Consider the following 8,766-nt stretch of genomic DNA (forward strand, 5'->3'; position numbering starts at 1 on the left):
CTACTATAAGAGGGCAGGACTGTTCCCAGAAACCATGCATGGAAAGGTCAGGACAGATTTCACTCTGTCCTTGTGTCCCCACCAGAACTAGTTCTACAAGAGGAAAAGAGTGAAAAGTGCAGGAGATAGCAGTCTCCCTTCTCCCATTCCATGAGCTCTCTCCTCACTCTCACTGAGTGCAAGGGTCTTTTCTGAAGCCCTGCTGCCTGTGCTGCAAGTTCAGGTTGAAGTTCCCGGATTGGCAAGCACCAAGTTCTAGCTCCCCACGAGGCTCTGCAGGTGCAAACTCAAATTACAACACATATAGATTAAAAATACAAATTTCAAAATTCTTCAGCATATTTTTAAGTTGAAAACAGTCTGTAAACAGTCTTTCCATTCCATAGCTATTCCTCCCATCACTGCTATTTTTAATTTCTTTTCTTTCAAGATCAAACGAGCTCCTTGACCTTCCTCTAACAACGCATTTTCTGTCCTGCTCCTGCTGCTGCTACACAGCCCAAAGCAACTTCATGAGCCTTGGTTACACTGAATTGCAGCTTTCACTTACCTTCTTTCATGTGTTGCAACACCCTTGCCAGCTGGAAGACCTCTCTGAATTTACTCATTGTTCTTTCAGAAAAGATGGGAGAGGAGTCCTGAGAAGGGAAGCTGCTGGGAGGTGGTGCTGGCAGTGGTGAGTTGGCACATTTCTCTCTGTGGGCATTACCATTTAGTTTTTTAAAAAGTACCATTTAGATAGACAGCCTTTTCCTTCATCCTTTCACTTCATCACTGACATGGATCATGTCCTTAAAAAAATACTTTCTTGAAGTCTTCCAGCCAAAATCTCAACCTTAGTTTCTCATTAAAAGTAGAACCTGGTTAGTTGCCTGCTTAAGCAAAATATTCCAAGCTAAATTACAGCCAGAAAGTTAATTATTCTCTCTTCCTCTTTCTATAAAAGTTTTTTTTTTTTAATCTATCTCTGTACTTTTTAATATATTTTTCCAGAATACTCTTAGATTGCCCTATTTATTATTTTTTTATTTAATTAGGAATAATTTCCCGATGAAACACAGTCTATTTCTCTTGCGTATGACTTCCTTTCATTGTGTCCAGCTGGCACCACAGGGCCATGCCCTACCAGAACGACTCAAAGTTTTGAAATAGAATCTTAGGGAAAAAAAAAAGACAGTGCTTACAAAATTATAGTCTGGCCTTAAGCGGAGAAACAAATGTGTTTTATTTAAACAGCATTCTATAAAGTGTTTATGAAGTATTGCTAATACTTTTAGCTAATAAAGATATTTTTCTAATTTAAATTGTTATTATTAATTTTTTTTATTACAAACTGCCTATGAATTAACTCTGAATGCATTTCTGTTTTCCAAAATGGAAGGTACAATAAAAGAGGTCTCCTCTTACCCAAAACCACTTTTTCACTATAAGCAAAGTCTGCAACAACTATTATTTTTGACTTTTGAATAGCTCTCAACAAAAAAAGATGTCAACAATAGAAGTATATGGATAAATTAAGCTTCCCTACCAGAATAGTATTATCTGGAAAGAATGGATTAGACTGATTAGATATCCCAGCCTATGTAGATTAAGTTACTGACAATATATCTGTAGAACTTCATTTATGTAAACAATGGTTAAAAACAAATCAAATTATATTTTTATGAAAGGCATGCATAAATGTGTGTGTTAAAGACTTCTATCAGATCTAGACATGGTGCTTGAAGCCTTCTGCATGACCATACCTGAGAGCATTCAACACCAGCTGTGGCTGAGGGCAAATGCTGAGTGTCTTGACATTTCAAAATGAAGAACACAGAGTCACAATGTCATTCTTCAATCCTTTCAAATATAGATGTTTTCTACTTCAATAACCTAGGCAAAGAAAAGTACTCTCAATTTTCAAGGTAGAGCACACTCAGCTTTCTGCAGTATTTGTAGTCTCCCAAAAAAAAAGTCTTAAGGAGGTTTTAATTATCTTACATATTTGAACTTTTTAATATGAAATTAAGCTGTGATGATGAAGTAGCTTCCTGGTGAAGTCTGCCTCTTCCAGCTGTGACAGGATTATAATGATGTCTTAAATTCCCTTCTATATACTCCATGCATCCTCAAAAGAAATTTTCCCTAGTCTCTTGAATTCAGGGAAAAGAAAATGGAGCTTTTAAATTATTTTCACATCAACATATTTTATTATGTTCCTTCATATGCAAAAGCAAAGAAACAATTTCACAACAGGAACCCAAATAACAGTGAGCTGTTTTCTAGTCTTTTTCAGGATGACTTCCTCTTTTTTATATCTGTGGCTAAAATTCAGTTGTAATTACTTCATTTTTAAATGACGAATCAAGCAGATAACATAACTCACTGTTCAAGCACATGAATAAATCAGATGATGTCAGATCTTATGTTACAACACTTGCTCCTATCTCCATCACTCTCATCCCAAGAGGACTATATGTTAACTGTAAAAGATTTGTAATAGCAAATGCTGTAACCTTTAGTCAGTTTTCATGTTGGTTTTAATATTACATTCCAGTAATAACTACAGTTCCTGTGATCTGTTCTGTATAAAAGCATTTGCCTAAGAACTATTCTGTACTACAGCATGTAACTATCAGACTTGGCACTTGTAACACAGCATGTGTTCTCTCCCAACAGCCCCTCCAGTTGGCTGGCCCACAGCAAATGTGGGTTTGATGGCCCACATAAGAAAAAATAAATAAACTATGTTTTATTCTTCCTTGCCTTTTCTGAATTACAAACACTACAGCAATACATTGGTAATATTTTATTTCCATTAGCACATGTAGCCACAGAAAAGGGACAATACTTTATCAATGTCATATTTTTGGTCTTTTGTCTTTTGAAATTTTGGATTATTTCCAATTTAATTCCGATATCTGCTTGCAGTAACTATTTAGGAATTTAGCCAAGGCACCTAAGGTACATAAGGAATGGAAGTTGTGCACTGACACCCATTTGTTGTGTCTACATATTCACAGTGGTCCCTAGTTTGGATCTCTCTGGGGTCACAGGTCAAACCTGTGACTGGGACCCCAACCAGACTCTTATCTGGATCCCCTTTATTTTTGGAGAGAAACACAGAATGAAGATTTTAATATAAAGCCCATACCTAAACCTATAAACTGTGCTCTGAAACTGCCTGCTTTGCTTCACCAGTGAAAAAAGTTGATTAACACACACACACACACGAACATGCACACACACACACACACATATATATATATATATACAATGCAGACAAAAAAAAGATTGAAGCTGAACCCCACAGCATAATCCCTGTGAGGGCCTTCTAAACATCAGTGGTAGTGAAATAACAGTAAATTATTGCTATTATTATAGAAGTGTAAGAGTACACCTAAGTGTGAAGTTTTTACACAATTTTGCCATCCTCTTTTGGTTAAAAAACACCAAGTAAATGAGATTGGCCAAATGCTGTGGCTTATGGATATTACAAGTCTAAAGTAAAAATACCCCATTATTATTTCTATATCAGCTTTTTCTGCTGCAGGAAGAAAGAAAAAGAATGATTTACATTGAAAAGATCCAAAACTTTACTTTTTCCATAACCAAAATTAAAATAAATTATTTGTTGCTGCTACTGCAGCAGAATATGCCACACTTCAAACAACTGGTCCAGTGCTGGCTGATTACATTTTCTTGAAGGAAATTTTTAAAAAAGAGTATTTTCAGGGGAATCTTAGAAGTAAGGAGCAGAAGGACGCAGAGAGAAGCGGAGGTCAGCTCTTTCCCATGGGAGAATCTCGGCAGCCAGCAAGGCTCTGTGGAGGACAAAGGCAGCAGAGCCCTTCAGGAGGCAGCAGAACTCTCCACCACCTGACACTCAGCAGCACAGGTTGGTCCAAAGAAAAGCTGCTTTCCTTGGCAAAGGAAGTGATGGGAATGGGCATTCCTGCACAATGCTGGGAACAGGGTAACAGTGTATAGGGGACAAGGTGCTAAAATAAAGAGCCTGTGCTAAATTTTATACATGTGAAAATTTATTCGTTATATCCTTCCTGAGCAGTCAGTAAACGCCTGGGAAGTGTCTCCCAGCAGGAGGGAGATAAAGCCTTTATGAGTAAACAACACTGGAAGAGAGACTACAGGATGGAGTTACATCAACACTGACATGATTAATTAAGAACTCACCTGTAGAAGTTTTCTCACTGTGTGATACATGTCATCCACTTAACTACTTATTATCTGCTAGAGTTACTACAGTTGCTTTATCTAATTTAAAAAAAAAAACCACATTATTTTAAATCTCTACTAATATGTTTAAACATCTCAACTTTTCAAATCAGATTTTGTTTTCTTGATATGACATATTTGTTATCTCTGATACTTTTCTTGAAATTTAGTGTTTCAAGTAATGCTGTGGGACAGTACAGGCAGGCATTATTCTGGGGGGGAAAAAGAATACCAAAACAACAAGCACACACAAATACATTAAAATAATCTTTTACATTAAGGAAAAATATAACTTTTCCCTCTAGATTGTTACAATGGAATATTTGACATTGGAAAGCAAAATCAGGTTATATTCTGAGGAAACAGAGTGACTTTTTCAGTTAATAAATTACTTACTCATCCTTACTGCTAGTTTCTCCTTTCAGTTTATCAGACAATAGCTATAAAATATAGTGTGAATGTGATCATTTAATCCTTGACTACGTGGAACAGTTGAAACTGGATCATGTTCAAAGTAACAACAAAATATACTAACTATAATATTTGATTGGTAAGATCAGCATGTTTGAAAAGATAAAAATGTGTTACAGGAGATGAATGCCTTTACTACCAGGGCTTCCAGAAACTTGGAAAGTGCAGCACCACTCCCATAGGAAACTTCCACATTATTTTGGGAGCTCCCTCCTGGTTGAGTTCCCACGTGAAGGTCAAACCTAAAAATATAAGGGATGAAAACTGTTTTATAGAGATTGAGATTACAAGCAACGTGTCCTAGAGGATGACCTGGTTTGAGTGAATAATCCTTGGGAAGTTGAAATACACTGATAAAAAGGCAAATATTTTTAAGACTAATTTTTAATCCCTCCACTATTGTTTTTCTAAATGCTGAAGTTTCATCGATTTCTGAATTTCCTTTTGCTTTATTTGTATGATGTGGTATAAAATTAATTTATCAAATTTAACAATTTATCAATTCATCAATTTCTAAGTCACCAAAAGAAGTTTAACTAGTCCAAGAAATGCTTTTTCTTTTTCCTTTTCATTTGTTCGTGTGTGTGTCTGAGGGTTTTGGGTTGGGGTTTTTCGGGGAGGGACAGAGAGGTGTGGTTTGGGGTTTTTTGTATAAGGGCTGAATTTGAGAATAAGATGGAAAGATTTCCAAATTTTAGGAGGATCCCATGGAGAAAAAATAAATTCAAGAAGGTTATAATAACATGAGGAAAACATTATGCAAGTTTCTGTATGTTCATGGGATCTTCAGGAAAAGTATTTGTATGAAAAAACAAATAAAGTACACCTTGAAAACAGATATAAAGTTCAAAAATTAAAAATAAATAAAAAGAATATAAAATGAAGACAATTCGTAAATATTTCTGTTTGGAATTGAAATAACGTTGCCTTACAAACTGAAAATTCTCATAATGTTATGTAGACTAGGAGTACATTAAAGTAATCTAGTCTTAGTCCTCTAAAAACACGTGGCTTTGAAAGCCAGTAGAGATCACATCTGTGAAATTATGTTAACTCTGTAAAAAGAAAGACAGATTTTAAAATAAACATTATTTCCCCTTCTTAATTCAGCTCTAAGTGTATTATACAACCACCAACTGCTATGTATTCTCTAAAAGTTATTTTTGTCTTTTTGTCTGTCTGTCAAATACGATAAATACGAATTGGCTTCTGTTTTCAGTGACTGTCTTTTTTTTTTTTTTTTTTTTTTTTTTTTTTTTTTTTTTTTTGAAGGGAGGAGGAGAGAAGGGAGAAGGGAGATTCTTCTATCAGTTCTGTCTGGAGAATTACTGGTTTTTTTTTTAAATGCTCTCATTGACATAACACATTATGAAGCATTGTGCTGTGAAGTGTAACATCAGCTTGTATCAGTCACACTGCATTACTTTACATGCCCAGCCTAATGTGTCACTGCACAGCTACAGCAGAACCACCCTACATAAGTGAAAGCAGCAGGAGCTTGGAGAGGAAAATATTTTAAAATAATTTCTGCACCCAGATATACTGCTCTTATAAACATGTTTCTAATTCTGAGGGGTAGCACCACTCACATGCAATTTCCTCAGGACAGCAGGAGGTTATCTAAAATACAATTCTGTAAGAGAATAGACCATCTCAAAAGGAAACATCTCTTGTGGGTAATTTAGAACTATCTCCATATTGCAAAGCAGATCTTTACTGTTCATACAATCCTCTGTCAGTCAAATATACTGGAGTAAAAGGTTCTGCTTTCATAGATAATTTTCCATTTCACTTTGAAAACCTTATATTCATGTAGAAGGAAGCATGCCTTTTCTGTATATCTGTAGATATAAGGAGACTATTTTTGGATGGACTAACACTGTCTTCTGCTCCTCCTGTCCTCAAAAGCTGAAACAGCTTTTATTTTTAGTTACATTTTTCCATCCTGACTCTAGAGGAAAGGATTTTATTTAACCCTTTTGTAGTTACATGTTACTCGTGAGGAGTAATCATTGTCTAGGCAGTCAAAATTTAATATTTTACCTATGTCAAGTTTATAGGCAATATTCTATTTTTGAACATCAATATAAGAGATAACAAAATAAGTTTTTTAAACAAAGGCAATTTACTGTTTTTTCTTTTAGGTCTGTTTTGAAGTTGGTTTACTGATTGAAACATTTAGCGATAAACCATGACCTAAGCAATAAAATGCTGTCTAGAGTTTTCAGCCAAAAACATCAGACATTTAGGGGAGAGATAATTTTTCAAAATGTCAATTATGTCCTTCACTAAGAAAATGAGTTATCAATTTTCAAGGCTTGCATTTCATCATGTGAGATCTAAACATTTTTAATAGAACATTTTTCATTAGTCTAATTTAAAAATTGAGTCATATAGGGCTCTGTTTTTTTTCTCTTTTCTGTTCAAGTTATTGCTTATATGTTTCCATTCAATAGTAGTTTTCTTATGTACATTTATTAATTTTAAATGATAACAAGGATTTAAAAACATCTGTAGACCCACTAAGTGTTTCTCTGAATAAATGCCTTTTGTATAATGAGTAAAACCATTTCTTCTTTTAAAAGAAAGCAACAGGAGCTGAAAGTTGAACAAGAGCTGGACTGCAAGACATTTCTTCCAGTGCATACAGCACAGTACAGATCTGTGGATTCATTCCTGCTCATAACACATTTGAACAGATGTAAAAGTAAAATTGATGGAGCCTAAAGAATTTTTCCAGTAACTCAGAAATTTCAAAGCGCACTTGTGCTTCAACAATTAACACTGAGAAAATATTTCCCATGATTTCAGAGGGGGCTAAAATACACGCCACAAGTAGTAAAAAATAGCAGCACAGTCATCTCCATAGGTGGTGCAGATCACAACAGACCTCTGACAGAGTATTCTGCCTACTGACAAATTATGTGGACAGATAGGTCATGATATACATATGCATATACTTATTTTATTTCAATGCTTTGAAATAAAAAGAGGCAATAAGCAAGTGTAACATAAGCACATGGTACCAAGAATCCAAACATTAATTGCATTATCATTCACACTGCTCAAGAACCCACACTTGCAAGCCCCTGTGAAGAGAATACCACTTGACTTCACAAAAGGAGAAACTCAGTGTAGTTTTCATGAAGCCTTTAGTAGGAAGCTAAGAGTTGCTTTTATTTCAGGGAAAAACATAATTGGGTTCGGTTCAGAATATTTCAAAAGTATCAAATGACAGTTTGAAGTTACTGCTGATTTTGCCTGAGATTATTATTATGGAGAATAAAATGAAAAATGGCAACATAGGTATTTAAAAATCACGGGTTTCTAAAATTTTGCTTTCTCCAGCTCTTCACAAAAACTTTTCCTAACTTTCATTGACAAATACCTTTCTTTCTGCCTATATTTGAATTAAAATAGGTTTTATTTTAATTTTTATGTGGAAGAACATCCTGCCAAATTCATTCTCATGAAACCTTTATATTTTGAAACAGGAAATTGTAATAATGCATGATGTATGAATATATATAAAATGCATCATTATGCACTGGCAATCATATCCATCTATACAAAAATGAATTAAAAAAATAGGTAGCCAAAAATGCCAAACATAGGGTACTTAAGAATTCGCAAAGATAAAATTTATGTGTAGGATAATTTGCAAAGAAATGTACCTGATGCTTTTAATGATATGATTTTATTTTACTGAAAAGTAGAACAAATCTTTATTTAACTGAACATTTAAAATGTGTGTCTCTTTAAAGTATTTTGAGAAGATAAAAATAGTATTTTTCAAAACTAATTCCATGTAGCTTACTGAGTAGCAGCTTTGCTCATCTTAACAGCAGTCTTAGGATGCAGTAATTTAGCATCATTTACATGTATAAACATGCATGATCATGAGCATTTGTGTTCTAGATGCTGATTCTGAGAGAATGGATGATGCTATTGCTGAATATTCAGTCATTCTTCCTTCCATTTTCCTGGAGATAAAATTACATTTGCAGCAGCTGGAAGTTTTAACTGGACAATTCTGTGATTAGAACAAGAAGTGAGGTTGTGGCTGGTTTGGAAATA

General features: G+C 34.6%; 2 long non-coding RNA genes across 2 annotated transcripts in view; one reads left to right on the plus strand and one right to left on the minus strand.

Annotated features, from left to right (window-relative positions):
- Positions 1 to 5,557, minus strand: part of LOC148223938 (uncharacterized) — a 58,088-nt gene extending 52,531 nt beyond the window's left edge. Inside the window, exons 1-3 of the long non-coding RNA XR_015803147.1 lie at positions 4,177 to 5,557; positions 1,746 to 1,875; positions 551 to 696 (exon numbers count right to left, since the gene is read on the minus strand). This is a non-coding gene — a long non-coding RNA (uncharacterized LOC148223938). The remainder of the gene's footprint in view (positions 1 to 550; positions 697 to 1,745; positions 1,876 to 4,176) is intronic.
- Positions 623 to 8,491, plus strand: LOC148223939 (uncharacterized). The gene is made up of 3 exons (XR_015803148.1): positions 623 to 676; positions 3,718 to 3,880; positions 5,962 to 8,491. It is a non-coding gene; the product is annotated as an uncharacterized LOC148223939 (long non-coding RNA).
- The last annotated feature ends 275 nt before the right edge of the window (positions 8,492 to 8,766 follow it).

Source organism: Sturnus vulgaris, chromosome 4, assembly GCF_052056855.1.
Source record: "Sturnus vulgaris isolate bStuVul1 chromosome 4, bStuVul1.hap1, whole genome shotgun sequence".
In the NCBI taxonomy this organism is placed as follows: Eukaryota; Metazoa; Chordata; class Aves; order Passeriformes; family Sturnidae; genus Sturnus; species Sturnus vulgaris.